This window comes from Myotis brandtii, unplaced genomic scaffold (genome assembly GCF_000412655.1).
Source record: "Myotis brandtii unplaced genomic scaffold, ASM41265v1 scaffold647, whole genome shotgun sequence".
Classification (NCBI taxonomy): Eukaryota; Metazoa; Chordata; class Mammalia; order Chiroptera; family Vespertilionidae; genus Myotis; species Myotis brandtii.
The window spans coordinates 528,760-550,019 of NW_005370500.1; the positions used below are offsets into that span (position 1 = coordinate 528,760).

General features: G+C 56.7%; 1 long non-coding RNA gene across 1 annotated transcript; it reads right to left on the reverse strand.

Annotated features, from left to right (window-relative positions):
- Positions 1-5,687: 5,687 nt before the first annotated feature.
- Positions 5,688-7,137, reverse strand: LOC106723798. The gene is made up of 2 exons (XR_001359518.1): positions 6,993-7,137; positions 5,688-6,741 (listed from the first exon to the last, which is right to left on the reverse strand). It is a non-coding gene; the product is annotated as an uncharacterized LOC106723798 (long non-coding RNA).
- Positions 7,138-21,260: the final 14,123 nt, after the last annotated feature.

A 21,260-nucleotide genomic window follows, 5' to 3' on the forward strand; every position in this document is an offset into this window, starting at 1 on the left:
GTTCTTTAGGAAGCAGAGTCCAGGCCTTCACTATAGAGGCCCTGGCTCAGGAGCTCACGCAGAGGGCCCAGGGCTTGGTGTCTGGGCTGCCGTCAGGCTCTGTTGCTTCTCTTGGCCTCAGTTTCCCCTTCTGTAAAATGGGAGTTGAAAACGCTGCCTCGCTGCCATGGTTGAGTGGAGGGAACGTGGGCTCACGCAGCTGGAATGCTCCATGCCTGGCACTAGGAAGTCAAGCTCTTGCAAATTGCAGCCCTTACTGTTGCTGTTGTTATTGTTACCACGGTGGGGTGGAGGGCGCCTGCCCAGAGCGCGGCCACCGGGAAGCTGTCTCAGGGGCCGTCTTGTTCTTTCTGGGATTTGTCCCTCAATTGAAGCTGCCGTTTTCTGAACGTTTTTTTCTAGGTTGGGGGAGGGGCTGTTTGTGGGAGCGGAGCACCCCCAACCCTCAAAGCCCACCCCCACTTGTCCCCTTGTCCGAGGCACAGCATCAGGGTGGGAGTCGCAGCCTTGGAGCCAGGCGGTGGCATGCCTTTCGGGGCCCAGATCCTCATCTGCGGGCCCAGGAGGCTGCGGTGACGAGAGGAGATGACATGGGCGGAGGGTCCAGTCGGTGCCCCGTGGGGCTGCGGTGGGTGCTGCCTGTGCTGTGCGGTCACCCGCCGCCCTCGAGGTGGGTGGCCCCTGGCACAGTCGTGGCCGCTGTTGATAGAGGAGATGAGTCCTCGTTTCCAGGGCGTGTCCCCGAGTCTCTGGAACCAGAATTGGAACCAGAACACAGCTTTCTCACTGCTGCGGGCGAGGCTCTCCCAGCACCGCGGGGTGGCCCAGCCTGCTGTCAGTTACAGCGAAGATTCCCGGTCCTCCTGCGTGTGCCCTTCCGCCCCCAACACCTTTCCGTGGGTGAGCAGCAGGCATTTACATCCCAGAGCCGGGAGTGGCAGGTGGGGGCCCAGGTGGCCGGCACTGGAGCGGCCTGTGAGGAGCCACAGTGTCATGTGCGTCGGAATGGCCCCGCGGGCCCCTCAGACGCCCGCCGCCCTGGGCCTCTCCCAGCTCAGCATTTCCACCTCCCTCAGCCAGAGACCCGAAGTCTGTTTCCCAAACTGCCGCCCCCCAGCGGCCCCGAGGTTCTGTGGGGACTGGGAGGGACACTGAGATCACGGGGAGGGGCTGGCCCCACGGCCGGCCAAAGGCCTCGCCCCAAGCAGCTCTGGGGACTGACCGCAGGGCCTTGTCAGCTCACGTACTCATTAAGCCGGGTTGAACCAAAGGTCGGATTTTACTGCAAATCTAGAGAGATCCTCCCTGGCCTCCTGCTCAGGACCCAGCTCTGTGAGGGGGTGGCGGCTTTCCTGGCGTTTCCACAGGAGCCTTCGCGCTCGTGGGTGGAAGGTCAGAGGAGAGCCCAGGAGCCCTCCGGTCCCTTTGAGTTGGCAGAAAGTGGGCACCAGGGGCCAGAAGCCTCGGGCGCGGGGGAGGCTGGAGCTGGGCTGGGCTGTGGCTGTCTGTTCTCGGCTCCTGGAGGCAGGTTTGCCCTGCAAAGGGGACCAGGGCTGGAAGGAGAGGGGAACCCGGGGCTGCTGCCGGGAGACCTCGCCAGCGGAGGAGTTTCCCCCCCTTGGTCAGACGCGGGGGGATGCTAGAAGCGTCCCACAGACGAGGGGGACCTGGGCAGGTCCTCGCATCGCCAGCCTCATCAGTGGAGACCACCCCAGGTCAGCAGCACTCTGCAGTGGCCTCCACGCCCCTGGGAATGAGGGGGCGCTGTGAGAAGTGTCTGCGTTGGAGTGGTTTGTTACGCCGCAGTGTGTAACCGACAGGCAGCCCCTCTCCCCTTTCCTTTGGTCAACACCCCTATCTGGACTGGTCCCTCTTCCCATCCCACCCTCCTTTGTCATTGCTTGTCTAATTGTCTGTCTGCCACCTCAGAGTGCACCCTCCATGAGACAGGGACGGGGCCTGTCTCCTTCAGGGCCAGGGTATTTCAGGCATTTAATAAGTACAGGCTGCGTGGATTAATGAACGAGTTGGTGAGTACTTACTTGGTTTGATGCTTATGTCCCATATTGGACGGTAACCTCCTTAGGTGGGGACCCTGTGTGTCTTTGTCTCCATCACACCCTCGTGGTAAGTCCAGTGCCTAGCACATAGTAGATGCTTCATACGTGTTAATTGAATGAATGAACGAATTTGTGTGTGTGCCACACTGTAGGCAAGCTAGAGAAGGCAAGGAGTGTGTGTGTGTGTGTGTGTGTGTGTGTGCGCGCGCGCGCGTGCGCGCACATGTTCCGACCCACTGCAAGCCTCATTTTGTAACCTAAAGCAAATTTTTACTGGCATGGTCTGGATAAAGGAGCAGGCAGCGGGGAGTGCATGAAATGACCCTTGGGGTAGGTGGAATAACGGCCTAATCCCATGAAGATGTGACCTCACATCTTTGCAGATGTGACTAAGGACCTTGAGATGGCAAGGCTGTCCTGGATTCCCCGGGCGGGCTCCATGCAACCACAGGGCCCTTCTAGGAGACTGGCAGAAGGGTCAGAGGCAGGATGGAAATTGGAAGATGCTCTGCAGCTGGCATTGAAAGTGGAGGAAGGGGCCATGAGCCAAGGAGTATGGGCAGCCCCTAGAGGTTGGAGGAGGCAGGAAACCCATGCTCCCTGGAGCCTCCAGAGAGAAACGGACTAACACCTTAATTTTAGTCCAAGGAGACCCCTTTTCTGACCTCCAGGACTGTATGGAAATAAGTTATGTTTTAAGCCACTAGGTTTGTGGTAATTTGTTACAGCAGCCGGAGGAAGCACCTACAACCTGGAACCATCTTCTTCAGTAAAAGTTACTCAGGTGCCTCCCAGGTTCTTCTGAGGGTGAGTGCAGCTTTCAGGGACCTCTTAGAAGGGCCTCATATACCACCTGCTCCGAGGAAACAAGCCTGGACGCTCCCCTGAGGGCTGGGGAGGAACGAGGAGATGATTGTTGAGATGAAAATATTGCAGTAGAGAGAGGGAAGAAATCCGAGCATGTGGGATTGTCCCTGCAGGCAATTCCTGGCTGGCTTTGGTGCCCAGTGGGGCATCTCTGGACCCACAGAGGAACACACATTTGCAGAAGGCAAACCTCTGTGATGGTTGATTGCACAGTGTAATTCCGACTCTGCCATGGATTTTTAAAATGTTTCCCTGTCCAGCATCTGTTCCCCTCCGTCTGGAAACAACTCTGGGATTTTCTTTGGGAAACAACTCTTACCCCAGCTTCAGTCCACATCCAGGTGTGGTCCCATGACACAGGCTCAGCCAATCAGGGAATTCTATCCACCCCTTTGGCTACAGGGATTGGTTCAGGGATGAGCATGTAACTCAGGTTTATCCAACCAGAGCCAACAAGGGTCCTTCTGCATTAGCTCTGGGGTAAAGAGAATCACTCTTCCTGTTGGGGACTTTGGGGGGACAGCATGAAGCCTGGGGTGCTGGCAGCCACCCTGCCATTCCAGAGGAGAGTCTGCATGAGAATGTGAAAGGAAAGCAGAGCTGACAGGTGGAGGGAAATACACTAGACAGAAAGGATGACATTGTCAGAGCCCCTGGATCAAGCCATACCTGAATCAGTATCCTTCCCAGCTCCTCCAACAGTCCTTCCTGCTCCTCTCTAATGGATGTGAGTAGGGTTTTCTGTTGCTGTCAGCCAAGAAGTCCTCATTGATACAGAGCCACATGCAGAGCTACAAGGACTCTTCCATTCCATTAGGTGTGAGGCCCTCTTCCATTTTGCACTTGGAGCAACAAAGCCCAGAGAGGCCATGACACCTGCAGGTGGTCACACAGTGCTTTGTGCCCAAGTCAGGACTGGACCGGGGATGTAGAGTCCCAATTTAGGGCTCCATCCTCGACCCTGAGGTGAGGAGGGCCTGTCGGCCTTGTATTCACGTCCCCCACCCCCAGCATACTTTCCATGGATGCCCACGAACCTGAGAAGCACTAGGAGGCAGAGGTCAGGGTTTCCAAGCAGTCAGGCTGGATTCCCAGGAGGTGGGCCTTGAGCTCAGGGCATGAAGAGGAAGGGGCCCTGTCCTGCGCATACAGCTCGGGGACCACTGGAGGGGGGGGGCGGTCTCGGGGTTGATGTGAGAGGGAGCTTGGGGATGTTTCCGACAGGTGCACTCCTGCTGGGGTAGGTAGGCCTATTCTGCAAGTCAAGGAGAAACACTTTACATACAAAGTAGACTCATTACCATGAAAAATGAGTTTACAAAAGAGGAGAAAGCGGATGTCAAGTGCTCCCCTGGCTGTGCACTCAAGACCCAGTACAGCTGCGGGGACCCAGTCCAACCGAGGGGACCCAGTCCAACCGAGGGGACCCAGTACAGCCGAAGGGGACCCAGTACAACTGAGGGGACCCAGTACAACCGAGGGGACCCAGTACAACCGAGGGGACCCAGTACAACCGAGGGGACCCAGTACAGCCGAAGGGGACCCAGTACAACTGAGGGGACCCAGTACAGTCACGGGGACCCAGTACAACTGAGGGAACCCAGTACAGTTGAGGGGACCCAGTACAACTGAGAGACCGATACAGTCGCGGGGACCCAGTACAACCGAGGGGACCCAGTACAACCGCACGGACCCAGTACAACTGAGGGAACCCAGTACAGTTGAGGGGACCCAGTACAGCTGAGAGACCGATACAGTCGCGGGGACCCAGTACAGCTGAGGGGACCCAGTACAACCGAGGGGACCCAGGACAACTGAGGGGACCCAGTATAGCCGCGGGGACCTAGTACAGCTGAGGGGACCCAGTACAGTCGCGGGGACCCAGTACAGTCAAGAGAACCCAGTACAGTCGCAGGACCGAGTACAGTCGTGGGGACCCAGTACAGTCATGGGGACCCAGTACAACCGAGGGGACCCAGTACAGTCAAGAGAACCCAGTACAGTCGCAGGACCGAGTACAGTTGCCCGCACTGGCCGTTGCTGTCAGCGGCTCCTCGGGTCCCAGCTGTTTTGGATTAGCTGTGTCATGACTCCCTTCCCTGGGCTGAGATCACCGAGGAGGGACCACAGCTCAGAGCCCACGCCTGGGAGCTTTGAAATGCCGCCGCCGAGCTGACGAACGGAGCGGCCCTAAAATCATAGCGAGGGAGGTCAGCCACGGGGCGCCTGCCAGCGCCCGACACCACCTGGACCTCTTGGCAAGCGCAGGCTGGAGACGCGGGAACAGCCAGCTCCCCATCCTCGCCTGCTGACCCTCACACCCTGCCTCGAAGGCCGGGGTCCGGGACAGGCCCAGCGGAGCCCTGGGAGGGCAGGGGCCGTGGCTGGGTCCACCCTGTTCTGTAATTGTCCCTCTGCTGGCCTGATCCTCCGGCGAGGCCAGGGGTGATGGGAATCAAAGTGTGGGCTTGGACTCCCAAGGCTGGGAGAGGATTAAGCATCCAACCTGTGACATAGAGAAGCGAGACGTGCCAGGGAGGCCCCTCTGAGGAGATGACATTCTTGAGCACGAGCTAGAAGAACAGGCTCGGTCAGGCGGATATTTGGAGAAACAAACCACTGGTGGAGAGAACAGTTGTGCAAAGGCCCTGGGGCGGGAACGTGCCTGCTGTGTTCCAGGCTCCGCCTGGCTGGGCCCAGAGGGCAGGAGGTGGGTCAGAGACGCAGCCGGAAGTTGGAACATGACAACGAGGGCCCAAGAGTAGGACGTTGGAGTTTATTCAGAGTAAGATGGGACCCGGGCCCTAAAGAGGGAGTGAGAGGCACAGGGCGTGTTATAAACAAGCTCTCACCCGAGTTGGAGTCACCCACGCTTCCTTCCCGCCTCTGAGTTTTCCGCCTCAGGAAACAACACTGGGATTTGCTTTTCCTTCTTCTAACAACATAAAGGGCTGACGAGTGAGAAGGGGCCGTTCCCCTGGCAGGACCCACGGATGTCTGAGCGTATCTGTGCAGGGATCACCTGCCGGAAACTCGAGACCAGGGCCCGGGCCGCGCATCAGATGGAGGCTGCGGCGTGTCAGCGCGATACGCGTCCGTATTTGCCAACAAGGGGGGAAATGCTGGTTCTTGTGATCCAGGATTTACACAGGGCGCTCCTGCAGGTGTCACCTTTCTCCCCTGCCCATCCCAGCGGGCATCTCAAATTCCGCTCCCAACAAAGCGCTCCCTGTTGGCAGTCAGTCCTCAAAGGGAGGGCTTTGTTCCAGGCTAAAGAACCTCATTCAACGGCGTTGGCAAGGGGCTGCCGTTCCCCGTGCCAGCTCCGCCTGGTATTTCCAGCTCTGACCGGGCCTTCACTTGAGAGCTTCGGTTGGCCTTGTTTTCTACCTCTTGCCGGGAGAGCTCCCGGTCACATGGCATATTTGCTGAGCAGGTATCGTAGGGGAAGGAGGGGAATTAGAGCAGCGGCCGGGAGTTGAGGTAGGGCAGGGCAGCGGGGAGAGGTTTCTGGATATACAGGGAGGGGCGGAGGTGAGGGGTGGGGAGAGGGGAGATTTCTGGGGAAAGTGGGGGTGCTGGGTCTTCTGTGAGCTCCCTCCCAGCTCCATGGCTACGTGAAAGGATCCCCTTTTTTATTTGTTTGCAACGCTGCGTAACAGATCGCCACAAACAACGCCTGTTTGTTCGCGCCTCCTGTGCAGGACAGACGTGCAGGCGGAGTGGGCCCCGTTCTCTGCTCAAGGCTGACTTCAAGGTGTTGCCGGCCAAATGATGGCAATGCCGGTGCCTCTGTGATGCCCTTGGCCTTTTCCTGAAGGTCACAAGATACAATACTTTTGTATTGAGGTGAAATTCACATCAAATCACATTAAACATTTCACAGCAGACACGTCAGTGACATTTAGTATATTCACGACGTTGTGCAACCACCCCCTCTGTCTCGTTCCAAAACATGTCACCTCCCCAAAAGGACACTCTGTGCCCGGGAAGCAGTAACTGCCCATCCCCCCTCCTCCCAGGCCCTGGCAGCCACCAATCTGCCTCCAGTCTCCATGGACTCACCTTTGCTGGACATTGTGCACCTGGTCCCTTCCACTGAGCAGCGTGCTTTGGAGGCTGGACCATGTGGCAGCAGGTCGCAGAGCTCCTTCCTGTTCACGGCTGAGTAATTCTCCGCGGCGTTTACCACCAGTGTGTATCCGCTCATCGGTTCTTGGACATTTGGCTGCTTCCTCCACCTGCTGGCTGCTGTGAACAGCGCTGCTCTGTGCAAGTATTTGCTTGCGTACCTGTTTTCAATGCTTTCCGGGTGTGCCCCGAAGTGGAATGGCTAGGTCATGGGCAGTTCTCTGTTTAACTTTTTGAGACCCACCAGACTGGTTTTCAGCTGCACCAGTTTACATCCCCACCAGCAATGCACAAGGGTTCCCAGCTCTCCACATCCTTGCCAACCTTTGTCATTTTCTAGTTTTCAAAGACGAGAGCCATCCTACTGGGTGGGATTTTGTGGCTTCGATTTGCATTTCCCTAATGATGTGGAGCACCTTTTCATGTGCATGTTGGGCACTCGTAGGTCTTCTTTGGAGAAATGTCGAGGTTTAAAGGCAGGTGCTGCAGGCCGGGGGTGGGGGGGGGTGCTGTAAAGAGGGGAAGGCCGTTTCCATGCCTGCCTCTCCCACCCGGGACACCAGTCCATTCTCACCTCCAGTCTCTAGCCTGTCCCTCTCCATGGCTCTCAACTTTATCATTTTATAAGAGGTTCTTACTCCCATTTTGCAGCTTGAAACACTTGCCCAGAACTCCCGTATCAGTCAGGGTCCAATCAGAGCAGCAGAACCAGGAGGAGACACATAATAAGGGTTTATTGCAAGGACTTGGTTTAGGCGGCCGTGGGGCGGGTTGGGCAGCCCGGAATTCATGGGGCAGGCGGGCAGGAGGGGCTGGAACTCAGGCAGCGGCCGAAGCTCCTGTCCACAGGTGGGATTTCTTCAGGAAAGCCCTGCTCTTCGGGCCTTTCAACTGATGGGACCAGGCCCACCAGATCCTCTGGACCCTCCTTTGCTGATTTGGGACTTGAATCTCTTCTGTAAAACACCCCCTCACTCATAGAACCGAGAAGCGGGGTTGATTGGATACTGGCGGTGGGGCCTTCACTGAGTTGACACATAAATTGACCATCAGACCCCGATCCAGCAAGGGGTGGAGCTGAGGCTGAACCGAGGCCTGACCGGCAGCTGATTTTGATCATGAATAATTAGTTCATCCTACCTGCAGCCCAGGAGATAGGTAGCGTCTCCACCTTACCAGTGAGGAGAGCTGGGCCCAGGCTTACACCTTGCCTCCAGACAACACTTCAGAAACACTACTTTGAAGAATGAATTTGTTTTGCTCAATTCCAGCACCTGCTCACCCCCCAGAGGTCCTGCCCTCACCACCAGGATTTGCCACTTGATCTGAGCAATGGGGACTTTTATTCTGGTGAGGGAACCTGGAGCAGGAGGAAGTTTTGTGGAGGAAAATGAGGGCTGCAGCCCAGACCAGGGTGCGGATGGAGCTCTATGAGGGCTGATGGAGTCTGTGGTGGAGGCTCACAGTCAACAGAGACCCGGCGTCTCTGGCCTCCTGTCTCCCTGATCACTCTCGGGGCCCCAGCGGGGAGAGCCACCCTCCCGCAGATAGTCATCAGGGTGGCGCGTTGTCACTTAGCGCCTGGTGTCCTCAAGCAGAGGAAACGCGCCCTCCTGCCCTGGTGTCCCCTCCGACCACCCGGCAGCATGGGGCTGGGGGCGCGGGGGCTGCTCCCCGCAGTTAGCAGATGACTGGCTTGTGAAATCGAATATGAGGGGCTGGGAGACTTTATGGGGGGCTTTTCTGTTTCCAACAAATTCCAAGGCATGATTTTACAGTCCCTGATTCCAGGCCGCCGTGCCCCTACCCCAAATCAGCAGAAGGGAAGGGCGGGCGGGAACTTCCACAGAAGGTGGGGTCACGGGGCCACAGGGGTGGCCGGTGAGGAGCAGGCGGAGGCAGGGAGGCGGGGTGGGGCTGCCTCGGGGGTCAGGCCTGAGCCCTTCCATGGAGAGTCCTGTCAGGTGACTCCAGCCAGTGTCCTCGGACCACCATGGGCCCTCCGTCCTCCACCGAGACCCTGGATGCGGTCCACATCGAAGGGAAACCGGAGAGGCCACGGCACGAGGGACTTCAGATCCCCGGGCGCTGCCTGCTCTCTGGCTGGCGCCGGCAGCCTGGCTGCAGGGACACGGAAACACGTGTGGAGATGCGCAAGGTGGGACCAAGGGGGAGACGGCACAGGGACAGACAGACACGGGGACAGAGAGATGCTGAGAGGTGGCGACTGAGACACACAGCAACATGCATGGAGGAATAGAGAGGGACGAAGGGACAGAGAAGTGCTCACGACAGACAGCACAGTGGACAGAGACACGAAGAGATGCCACAGCAGGGATGGGGCACAGAGGTAACAGAGAGACAGAGAGAGGAAGGTGATGAAGACAGTGGAGAGTGAGGCTGGGAGCAAGGGGCACGGGGGCAGAGAGCTCAGCACCGTCTCACCTTCAGATCCCCAGGACACCAGGCCGTTCTCACTTCCAGACCCCACAGGGCACAAATCCATTCCTACCTCCAGAACCCCCAGGACACCAGTCCATTCTCACTTCCAGAACCCACCCAGGACACCAGTCCATTCTCACCTCCAGAACCCACCCGGGACACTAGTCTATTCTCACCTCCAGAACCCACCCGGGACACCAGTCCATTCTCACCTCCAGACCCCACCCAGGTTACCAGTCCATTCTCACCTCCAGAACCGACTGGGACAATCAGTCCATGAGCTGAAGGCACCAGTTCCCGGGAATTCATGACAGCAGCCAGAGCGACTCCACAGCGACTGAGGGAGATGATACGGCCACATGCTCAGTGCTGGGACTCTGGGTGCTAGGACAGCTCCCCTGTGTGGCTGCTGCTATGCTGTGCTGTGTGGTGTGCTGTGTGGTGTTGTTCTGTGCTGTGTGGTGTGCTGTGCTGTGTGGTGTTCTGTGCTGTGTTCTGTGCTGTGTGCTGTGCTGTGCTGTGTGCTGTGCTGTGTGGTGTTGTTCCGTGCTGTGTGGCTGCTGCTATGCTGTGCTGTGTTGTCACTGTGACTCAGAGACACTGATTCTTATCAGTGAGCAAGTGTCGCTGTGACTCAGAGACACTGATTCTTATCAGTGAGCAAGTCCTGTAACTTCTCTGTGCCTCGGTTTCCTTCCCTAAAAGGAGGACTGTAACAGTCCCTCCCTCTCTCCTAGGGGTGCTGTGAGGATTAAATGAGTGACAGACACTGGCCAGTCCCTGGCCCTCGTCCACCCTCCTGGCCCTCGTGGCAGGTCTGAGCATCTGTGGTCACCAGTCAAGCCAGGCCAGACGCCGTGGCAGGGCCCAGGCCAGGCTGGAGGGGAGCAGACACCTTCCCGCCTTGGTGGGGTCGGCCTGAGTGAGGTGCTGGTTCTGGAAGGAGCGTGTGTGAGGATGAGTGTGTGAGCCAATGTGTGGGAATACGTGCGTAAGCTGAGGGCAAGTGTGAGTGTGGGTATGAATGTGTGTGAGCGTGAGCACGCCTGTGTGTATGTGACTGCCTGTGAGAGTCCAGGACGGGGCCCAGCAAGCGCAGTCGCCCCCTGGTGGGTGTGGAGAGTCGTCTCTATCAGTAACAGGAAACCTACTGGAAAATCCCTACTCAGTCTTTGCAGGCTGTTGTTAACTTTACACTTGCTCCAGGATTTACAGCACACAGATAGTAATAGTAATAAAACAACAACAACAACAACACAGCAACCATTCACAGAACAAGCCCACAGGCTACTCACTCATTCAGCCAGCATTATTCATTGAGTGCCTACTATGTGTCAGGTGGCACAACACCTACAAGACAATGAGACTCATTCTCATTTTACAGATGAGAAAACTGATTCTCAGGGAAGTTACTGTCTTTGCACGGCTATACCCGCGGGTCCAGGTTGTCACCCCTTAGCTTATGCTCTCGCCATGCTGCTCCTGTGGGTGCCCCCACAAGCCTCCTGGCCCTGCCCCTGCTGTGCTCCCCTGGGGACCCACCATCAGGGCCCTGAGCACAGCACTGCAGATGCTCACGCCCTGCCTGCCGCCCCTGCTGGGCCCTGAATCTGGGGGCTTCTCTATCTCCAGCTCCCATCCCACTGCTTTGTATGTGGCTCTTAAATGGCTGGATGAGGAAAAGCTCTCCCCGCTCCCTGTGACTGGCTCCCCAGCTCCTGGTGCGTAAACCTCCTCCTCCAGAAAGCTCTCCTTGATGCCCGCCTGCCCCCAGCTCTAGGAGCCCCCTGGCTCCTGTGCCCAGCCCATCACACTGCACATGCCTGCCTCCCGCACCAGACTGTCTAGTTCACTACTGTTTGCCTAGCACATAGAGGTGATTAGTAAATATATATTTGATATTAAATTGAGAGAATGGACACATGAATGAATGAATGAATGAATGAGTAGAGGCTTCCTATGAGGCGTGGAGGTGAGTGCTGAGGGAGGAGCTAAGAGCTTTGACTGACAGGGAAGGGACAATAAGGACAGCCCTGGTGACCTCCCTTGCCCTGCCCTGCTGAGGTCCAGGAGCAGCTGACCTGGGCCCAGCCTTAGATCAAGCCGGGCAGAGGCTTCCACACTCAGAGCCAGAGGCCCAGGTTCAAGCCCCCGCTTCACCACTCACCAGTGTGCGCCTGGAGGAGGAGGCACCTGGGGTGTCAGTTCCCTGTGGCTCCTCAACCTGGGGTGCCCTCCCTTACAGGTGCATTTGCTGCCCTCTGGCGGCCACATGGAGGTCTGCTGGGCTCCCTGGAGGCTGCCTCTCCCTGGTCCTCCTGGTTGGTTGGGGGGATTCCTCTAGGCCCCCCCACCTTGGAGTGGGCTCAGGCATGTGCCCCTACGAGCTACTGTCAGCGCTGTAAAGAGGGGAGGCCGTTTTCTAGGTTGAGGCGTAATGATCACGACTCAGGGGTTCTCCTGGTCTCACTGTCCCAGGGGTCCCATAGCCGGCTGTCACTCACTGTCATTCTAGGGCCGCGCAGACTCATGCACCAGCCCTGGCCCTGCCCCTTCCTAACTGTGTGCCCTTGGACAAATTACTTAACCTCTCTGAGTCTCCATCTTTTCTTCTGAGAAATGGGACTACAATCTACCTTGCCGTGTTGGAGCTACTATGACACTGAACATTTTTGAGCATATACTACAGTGTACAAGTGCCTAGACTGGACACGTTATCACTGTATTAAATCTTAACTGATCTTCCCAAATCTCCTCCAGAACCTCCGGAAGGAAGCACTATTGTGACCTCCATTTACAGAGGAGGAAACCGAGTCTCCGAGAGGCCAGGGCACCTGCCCAGGCGGGTGCGGCCCCACCGGAGAAGCAGGACAGAAATCTGGGTCTGTCTAAACCCACCGCGTTTCTTTTGCTCCATGTCCCTTGGCCTCTGGTCCCAGCAGAAGTCCACAGTGGCCAATGCACATGTTCTTGATTGTTTTTCAACAAAACAAAGGAAAATACATGAGTTAATGAAAGCGTTTTGTGTTGGCAGTCGTTGTCTCTCCGAACAGGGCGTGGCTGTGATAGTTAAAAAGGTTCTGGAGGGCGCAGAGTTGGGGGCCCAGCCTTTGGTGTTTGTGCATCTTGTCCAGCCCCACGCCTCAACTTGCAACCCTCAGCGAAGAGACACCCCTGGGTTCTGAAGCCCCAAGAAAATGCGCCCATGGACTCCCTCCCCCGCCCCCCCATACCACATGTTGCACAACTCTCCTTGGGAGTTTACTGGCAGCTCTTTCCGTGTTTCGGAAAGCTCCTAAAACCAATGGACTTTGGGTCATTTGCCTTTTGTGAACAGGAGCAGTGTTTTGATTCTAATTAGTAAACCACAAACCCCGTTGCAGCCTCTCTTCTGGGGGGTCCAATGGCATAAAATTCACTAGGAAATTCTGGAAGGGAACAGAACACTCTAGGGCAGCGGTTCTCAACCTGTGGGTCGAGACCCCTTTGGGGGTTGAACGACCCTTTCACAGGGGTCGCCTAAGACCATCGGAAAACACATATATAATTACATATTGTTTTTGTGATTAATCACTATGTTTTAATTACGTTCAATTTGTAACAATGAAATTGGGGGTCACCACAACATGAGGAATTGTATTAAAGGGTGGTGGCATTAGGAAGGTTGAGAACTGCTGCTCTAGCGCCTATTTTGTACCAGGTGCTTTTGGTCTATCACCTCGTTTAGTCCTTGCAACAGCAGAAAAAGGGTTCACCCCGTTACAGGCAGGGAGCTGAGCCTCAGAATGAGGGCTCCCCAAAGACACGCAGCTTGCAGCTCGTCTGAGGCAAAGCTGGGTTTGCACCGGGCACCACTGGGGTCCTGCCCAAACCGTCCCCTCCTCCTCCCCCCCTCCCTCCTCCCACCCCTCCCCCACTGTCCGGTATCAATCTCCATCCATTTAAACCAGAGGATGCGAAGACCTCTGTGAGGACCATCTAGTGAACCCTGTAGGCAAACCATCTTTCGCACAGTAGCATGAAAGTGGCCATCCACAAGACTGAGGTGCACAGGGGCGGCTATTGACAAACGTGAATGGATTTGGCCTCCAGGCTCTCGTTTGCCCATCCCTTGTTTCAGCCAATCAGGGCACTTGGTTCTCCGGGCCAAGTGTTGGTAGGAAGGGGTTTGGGCTATGGTTGTGGCCCATAAGCCTCACGGGATGTTGCTGAAGGGATTCTGGGAATGGGTTTCTTTAGTCTTAAAAATAAAATAAAAAAGACACTAGATGGAAACCGTTCTTCTCCGTATTCGGAAGCAGCTTGTGAGGCGGTGATGGCGGAGCCCGTGCAGCCCGCTTGTGCCTTGAGATCAGCCTGAAGACCGGAGCTGACCTATGGAGGTGGAAGAATCCCGGGTCTCCAATGATGCTGAAAGTCCCTGAGGGAGCAATCTGGCATTGCCCACCCCTCTGGACTCGGGATGTGAAATTATGAAGATTTGTTTCAAAGCACCTCCGGTAGACATTTTTGTTTCTTTATAGCTAGAAGTCTCTCCTAACTGATACGCTGTCCAAAGTTCATTCTTTTCCTACTTTCCAACATGGCTTTCCTGGCCTGACTGGGTTTCTTTTATACGGTGTCGAGTAGAAAATACACCAATCTGCTTCGTGCCCGAGGAAAATGAGCCGCAGGCTGCGAGCTGGCCCCGCACGCACAAACCGCAGGTGCTGACGTGTGCGGCCACGGACGGCTTCCCAGTGGGATTTTCATTGAGGCAACGTTTGCCTCACAAAGCCAGCTCTGAGGCATTTAAGTCTCAACCCCAGAGCAGGTGTGTTCCTGATCACTGAGGCCCGGCCAGCTGCCTCCCAAACCCTGGGCGCAGGCAGGTGGCCGGGAGGTCACTGGGAACCAGGGTGCACACGGTGTCTGTGGAAGAAGCCGGCAGCGAGGCTGGAGCGCGGTATCGCCTGCTGGGTGCTTCCACCACAGACTCGGACCAGGCGGTAAGGACAGGCAGCCCTCGGAGGTCAGGGATGCCTGCCTGGAGGAGGAGGCAGCCCCCAAGCCCCTGGGGGGGGGGGTGTTGCTAGGAGGCAATAGTGAGGGGGGTGCTTTGTGGCTAGTGCAAAGGCCATGTATGCTGATGAGACAGCCGAGATTTCTCCTGGAAGTTATGTTCTGACGCCAAGATGTGCATTCTGTTAGCACAGTTGCTGAAAACCTCTGTAAGTGCCCACAAGTAAAAACAGCCAGAGTTGTGTTCACACCGGAGCCAGACCCACATTGCCCAACCTGGGCCCTGTGGGCCTCTGCTGGCTGGCGGGAGGTGAGGTGGGGCTGGCAGGACCCCTGCAGGCGACCCCCTGGCGGATGCACACTGAGGGATGGATGCGACAATAAGCCCAGGACTCTTCTGAAGCGGAGGCAGACCCACCGGCTGCCCCGGGGACATGCCAGCCCTTCCTTGTACAAAAGAACCACTTCCCACGGTTCATTAAGGGTTTTATGTCCCCTTTTTATTAAAATTGAAAACAAAATGCGTCAAAGAAAGGCTGAAAACAAGAAAGAGCCCCTCCCCGAAGCCGCGGGATGGCCTGACTGCCTGACTAGCTGAGGCCCCCAGGCAGGGACTGCACCCAGATCGGAGGGAGGGCGGGTGCAAACTGAATCCAGGCTTTGCACGCTGAAGGCTGCGTCCCCGAGTGCCCCCATCTGGGCTCCGAGCCCTGGGAAATGGCGCTGCAGGCCTCACCAGCCGCCCAGGGCCTGCAGGCTCCACCCCCCACCAACCTGCTTCCCTGCACGCAGTGGAGCAGCCTGTGGTGGGGCCCCGCATGCCCCTCTTGGCCTCCCAGGCGGGTGGATGTGCCTGCTTGGGGTGGCTTTGCCCTCCCCATGCTGAGGCCTGTGGAGTCCAGCTCACACCCAGCACATGTTCCCAGCGGTTGGGAAGCTGCCCCCCACCCCCAAGGCCACCCAGATGCCAGTGGCTTCGCTTGTCCCCCGTGTCTGACTCCAGAAACGCTTGGTGTCCTGCGTTTCTCCAGGCTGGTTCCCACCCACAGCCCAGCTCTGCTCCTCAGGCTTCCCCTCTCCATCACTCCTTGGACCGAGGAGGCACCCCCCTTTAAAGGGCCCTATCTGATGGTTCTCAGGCTGTGGGAGTTGTCTGTCAATCAACAAGCATTTAATTGACTCTGTGAAAGGCATTGTGGGGAGCGTGACTGAGTGACAGAAAACAGGGGATTGTGTTCATTTCCTGGGGCCTCCGTAACCAACTCTCACAAACTGAGTGGCTTAAAGCAACAGCGGGTTCTCTCATGTCCCCAAGGCCAAGTCCAAAACCAAGGGGTCAGCAGGGCCATGCTCCCTCCATAGGCTCCAGGGGAGGGTCTTTCTGAGTCTTTTCCATCTGCTGGGGGCTCCTGGCTTTCCTTGGCTTGTGGCCACATCACTCCCATCTCGGCCTCCATCGTCACACGGCCTCCTCCTCCTCCTGTTTCCCTCTCCCCTTGTGAGTCTCATAAGGACACTTGTCCCTGGGTTTAGGGCCCACCTGGATAATCCAGGACGATCTCATCTCGGTAGCCTTAACTTAATCACATCTGCAAAGACCTTTTTCCAAATAAGGTCCCATTCGCGGGCTCCAGAGATTAGGGCATGGACATACCTTTTGGGGGCCCCCATTCGACCCCCTAAGTGCTGTAATTATCTTTACTGCAAACAGATGAGAACAGAACTGTTAGGTCGGAGAGAGCCCAGGATCGGATCGGATACATGCAGACATGTGATGAGACAATGGACTCCCCCTGGAATTTCTCACAGATCAACGTGCCAGACACAGATACCGATCATTCACCCCCCTAAGAGCTGTAATTATCTTTACTGCAAACAGATGAGAGCAGAACGACCTGGACAGAGTGGATGCACGGTCAGACAGTTGTGAGTGAGACACATGTGACCCAGATGCCACGCAGCCATCGGACCCCCTGCCTGTCCTCTTCAGAGGAGTTCACGCCACCGAAGATGAAGATCAGTGTCAAGGAGGCCCCAGAGACACGGGCACAAAAGGCATCGCCTGGGCCTGGACCAGCTCCTGGATGGGAGAGAGTTGCTGTCAAAGCAGCATCTCTCCCTCGACGGCTGCATCGGCTGCCTCGCTGGCGCCTCCCTGGACTCTCCATTCTCATCTTCACGTGGGGGTCAGAGTGGCCACTGTCACTCCTGCTTGAAGTCCTCCAGTAGCTTCTCATTGTCTAGGACAAAATCGCAACCCCTTCCCCAGCCTCCAAGCCCTGCGCCATTGTTTCTCTGCCCAGCATCTTCCTTCCTGGTCCCGGGGACCCTCATCCCAGCTACACAGACGTGCCCAGGCCTCAGCTCCCCGGCTCCTTCCCGTCACAGGGCCTTTGCACGTGCCCCCCCCTCTGCCTAGAGTGCTTTTCTTCCAGATGCCCACATGCCATCTCCTTGCTGTTTAAGTCTCACAGTCTAAATGATTGCCTCCAGGAAGCCTTCCCTGACTACCTGGTCCATGCCGTCCCCCTCACAGCCACTCTTCCCCACATGCCTTTGTCCTGCTGGCTTCCACGCCCGTAGTGAAACGTACACCTGCCCTGTGTGTTTGTGTCCCGTCTCCCCCAGCTCCCGCAGGCTCCATGGGAGCAGTGTGATAGTGACACCCTGGGGCAGGGCCGTGAGCACAGATGGACATGATGCTTAGCTGACCTCGGAGATCTCACAGGGCAGACCACCTCCCTGAAGCCAGCCCCCGGGCACCATTGCTTTCATGGGCCAAGGAGGTCCACCATCTTGTGTACTTAAGAGAAGCCAACGGGTTGGATACTAGAACCACAGAACCACCCGGCTAGTTTTTAGCGTGTGACCCGAAGCACAGAATGGGCATCCCCAGTTCATTCCACGGGGTCAGGGCTAGGGGGCCGGGGGCGGGTAGAGTGCGGGGAAACGTTGTCTTACTGGTATATTTTTTATTTCTTTTTAAAAAATCACTAGATGTCCTAACTGGGCCTCTTTCCTGCCTCCCTCCCTCCCTCTCTCCCTCCCTCCCTTCATGTATTCACCCATTTGCTTTCTCACTTATTCATTCATTCATTCATTCATTCATTGTTAACATCAATAGTCATCATGTGGGATGGTGTCAGGGGCCATACAATGGACTGTTCAGGTGTTTAAAATGCTGAGGGAGAGGCCCTGGCTGGATGGCTCAGTTGGTTAGCGCGTCATCCTCATACACCAAGGTTGTGGGTTTGATCCCCGGTCAGGGCACATACAAGATCAACCAATGAATGCATATATAAGTGGAACAACAAATCAATGTTTCTCTCTCTAAAAAAAATCAATACCATACGGAGAACTCCGTGTGCAGCCCTCAGGGGATGAGCCAGGTCAGGCGAGGTCACATAGGGTCGGACAGGGCGGGTCCGGGTCAGCATCTGCCGCCGTCCCCATGCAGAACAGTGCTGTCTCCGTTACAGGACTTTGGATAATTTTCATTTTCTTCTTTGTGTTTTTGGGGAGCATTCTCTAAGTGTGTAATGTTTTATTTAAAACCTGCTTTTTGTTAAACCATGTGCATTTAGAAATAGTGTCAGAGGGAAGGATTCGCCAGTGGCCCCTTAATCTCCTTGTCCTGTCATCCCCGGAACATGCTCCCAGCAAGCATCCTCTCCACCACCGGCCTCCCTCCGCCGGTGCTTCCAACGTCCATCCCAGGCCACCCCACCCCACCCGACTCCAACACTGGGCCCTGGGGGGTGGGGAGGGGGATAAGCCAGTGCCTGCCAGGACGCTCAGTAGCCAATGGGGATGCCCAGGGCTTCTGGTCCATCTCCGCACCCCAGGCCTCATGTCTGGTCCATCTCCGCACCCCAGGCCTCATGTCTGGTCCATCTCTGCACCCCAGGCCTCATGTCTGGTCCATCTCTGCACCCCAGGCCTCATGTCTGGTCCATCTCTGCACCCCAGGGCCTCGAGGTCCTGGCTATGGATGAGCCAAGGTCTTGGCGGCACTGCTGTGACTCAAGCGCTAGGGACGGTCCCTTCATGCTGCTGTCTCATCTGCTGCTTCTCATGCTGCTGTCTCCCCTGCTGCTTCTCGGGCAGTAACTCCCTCCCTGGGGCAACAAGACCCGGAGGGTGACTTGGCTGACATGCACTAACCAGAGGTCAAAGGTCACCCCAAATTCCTTTGTGGGGAGCCCTGGAACAGGTTCAGTCCTGTAAACTGTGAAGCCACCCCACAGAGGCAGGTTGAGAAGTTTCTCTTCATCTGAGGGAAAAGGCGGTGACATGGGGGTGGGGCTGGAAGAAAGCGAGGATCTTCTGCGGGGCAGCTGAAAGGTCAGGTCCCCGCCTGGGGAGGGAGCGGGCGGGGTGCCGGGAGCCCATGAAAACAGTGGCGGGGGCTGGCTCCAGCGTTGATTAATGTATTAAGTACCGGGCGTTCTGGGCCAGGAAGAGACTAAACAAAATCTGGTTTTCCTCTGTGAGCCGACTGCCTCTGTTCCCCAAGAGACTCTCCTTCAGGTGCACTTCCCCAGGGCCCGCCCGTGGGCCCCTGGCCTGGCCCAGAGGGTCTGTCCCTTGACCCTGGTCTGGGGTCACTGGGAAGGACAGGGTGGATGCTGGGTCCACCGTCCACCGCGCAGAGAGGAGGTGAGGCTGATGGGGGGCTGGGCAGTGAGAGGCGTCTCAGGACAAAACCCCGGGACATCTGCCTTGAGAGCCGCAGGAGAAAGGGTGGCCGAGCGCTGCGTTCTGCCCGGAATGTGTAGCGTTTGAATCAGAAAAAACAATTATGATACAGACGTTATGGCGCAGTCCTATTTTTTTGTGTAAAACTATTTTTAAAGTATTTAACAGAAGATAAAGAACAATGATAGATTTTTCACATTAATTTTTTCACTGTCAACACAACCCAGGAAAACATTAATGAGTTAGAGGAGAATGAGAAAGGGCTTTGGGATTCCAGCGCGCAGAGCGCCATGCCCAGACGTGGTGGTTACTTTGCAGGAAGAAACCTGTGGTGCGATTCCTACGAGGCAGCGAAGGAGGAAAACCAGGTGATCACCTTGACAGACGTCGAAAGGAATTCCACAAATTCAGCATCCAGGCTGTCTTTAAAGGAAACCTTTACAGTCAGAGAAGCGAGTGGAGATTTCATATAAGTGTTTCCAAATAGAACACTGAATGGGGAACAAACCCTGGCCCCGCGTGGGCCAAGGCCTGGCCAGTAATTCAGAGAAAAAGTCCCCAAACACCTCCGGTCACTACAGGCAGAGGTGTCCCCAGGCCCAGCGCCCACCTGCAGGACAGAGATGAAGACCTGGGGGCTCAGTCTGGCCCAAGGCTGAGACCTAGGGCCTCACCCCTCCCTGGTTCCGCACCCACTGCAATGACTGAGAGGCCCCAGAACCCCCGGGTGGACGGAGGCCAAGCGTCCCCAGCGGGCGGGGCACAGAGAGGCCTGACTGACCGACAGACACCCCTGCCTCCTGGGCCAGATGGGGGAGGGGTGGGGATGGCAGCGGTGATGTTGCTCCAGAGGGGAAGCCGCAGCCTGTAGCCTGGGCGGCTGTCAGGCAGTGCACTTGCCGTGAGCAACCTGACCTGGAGCCTCCTCACCCAGAGAAGGAGGCACCTCCCCCAATGTCGGGGTGGCGTGTGCCCCCCTTCTCCCGGGCAGCACAAGCAGAGGGCGTTTCTTTACTGGCCTCCCGTGTGGTGCAGACAGAACTTGGACCAGGAGAAAGGGCCCAGGGGTCTGTGGGAGGAGGGCTGAGGGGACCCAGCGGCACCAGGTGGGCGCGGGGACGGGGGTAGTGTAGGACCATGGCCCCCGTCTAAGGGCTGGCCTTGCTGGACGCTGTAATTCCACAGCCAGGGAGAGAGGCGAGGCCCCACCGGCGACTTTCAGAGGGCAACCAGGGCCTCCGTCTGTGGGCTGGAAAAAAGAGCTGGAATGAAGGTTGGTTGGCTCAGGTGAAAAAAAATCATTTTCAGAATTCTCTTTGGCCACCCTGCCACCCCTCCCCCAGTCCAGGTGGAAATTCACGGGGCATCCGCACTGTGTCTCCCACCCACTGGCACCTCCATGTCCCAGGTCTGGGGCCCCAGGCCATGCAAGCACTGAAGAAATGCTTACCAACCCTGCAAAGCTGATCAGAGGTGACACCCTGGCACGGTTGCCATAGCTACACCCACCCACCGACCTCAGCTGTGCAAGCCCTTGAGGTTTCTTCTCACTCAGCAGACGTGGTGAGCATGGTGGGTGTCTGCCCGGCTTCCTCGCCCCTTCTTCTTGCTACAGATTCTACCCTCTGCCCCTCCCCCCAGGTTGCCAGGGAGGGAAGCCTGGCACAGTGGGAAGTGGCCTGGGGGATGAACTTAGCTGACGAAAGAGAGGCAGAGATGAAGTGAGACGGATTTCTGACAGCATTGTTCAAACACCTGGATTCAGCCGTGCCTGAAGTCCACTCCTGGACTTCCAACCAGGTGAGCCCACGGATCTGACTTCTGCTTAAGCTAGTATGAGTTGTGCTTCTATTATTACCGGAAAGACTTGCAACTACTACACCAGACCACAGGCAAATCGCCGCCCTCTTTGGAGGGCCTCGTGTGTGCCAAGCTCTCTCTGTCAGCTGAGACATAAACTCCACAATTTTGGTTATTCCAGAGATAACAGCCTCCTCCCCCTCTACTCCTGTCTGTAAGCTCACAGGTGAGCGTGACAGTCCCATGGAGGCCACAGGACAC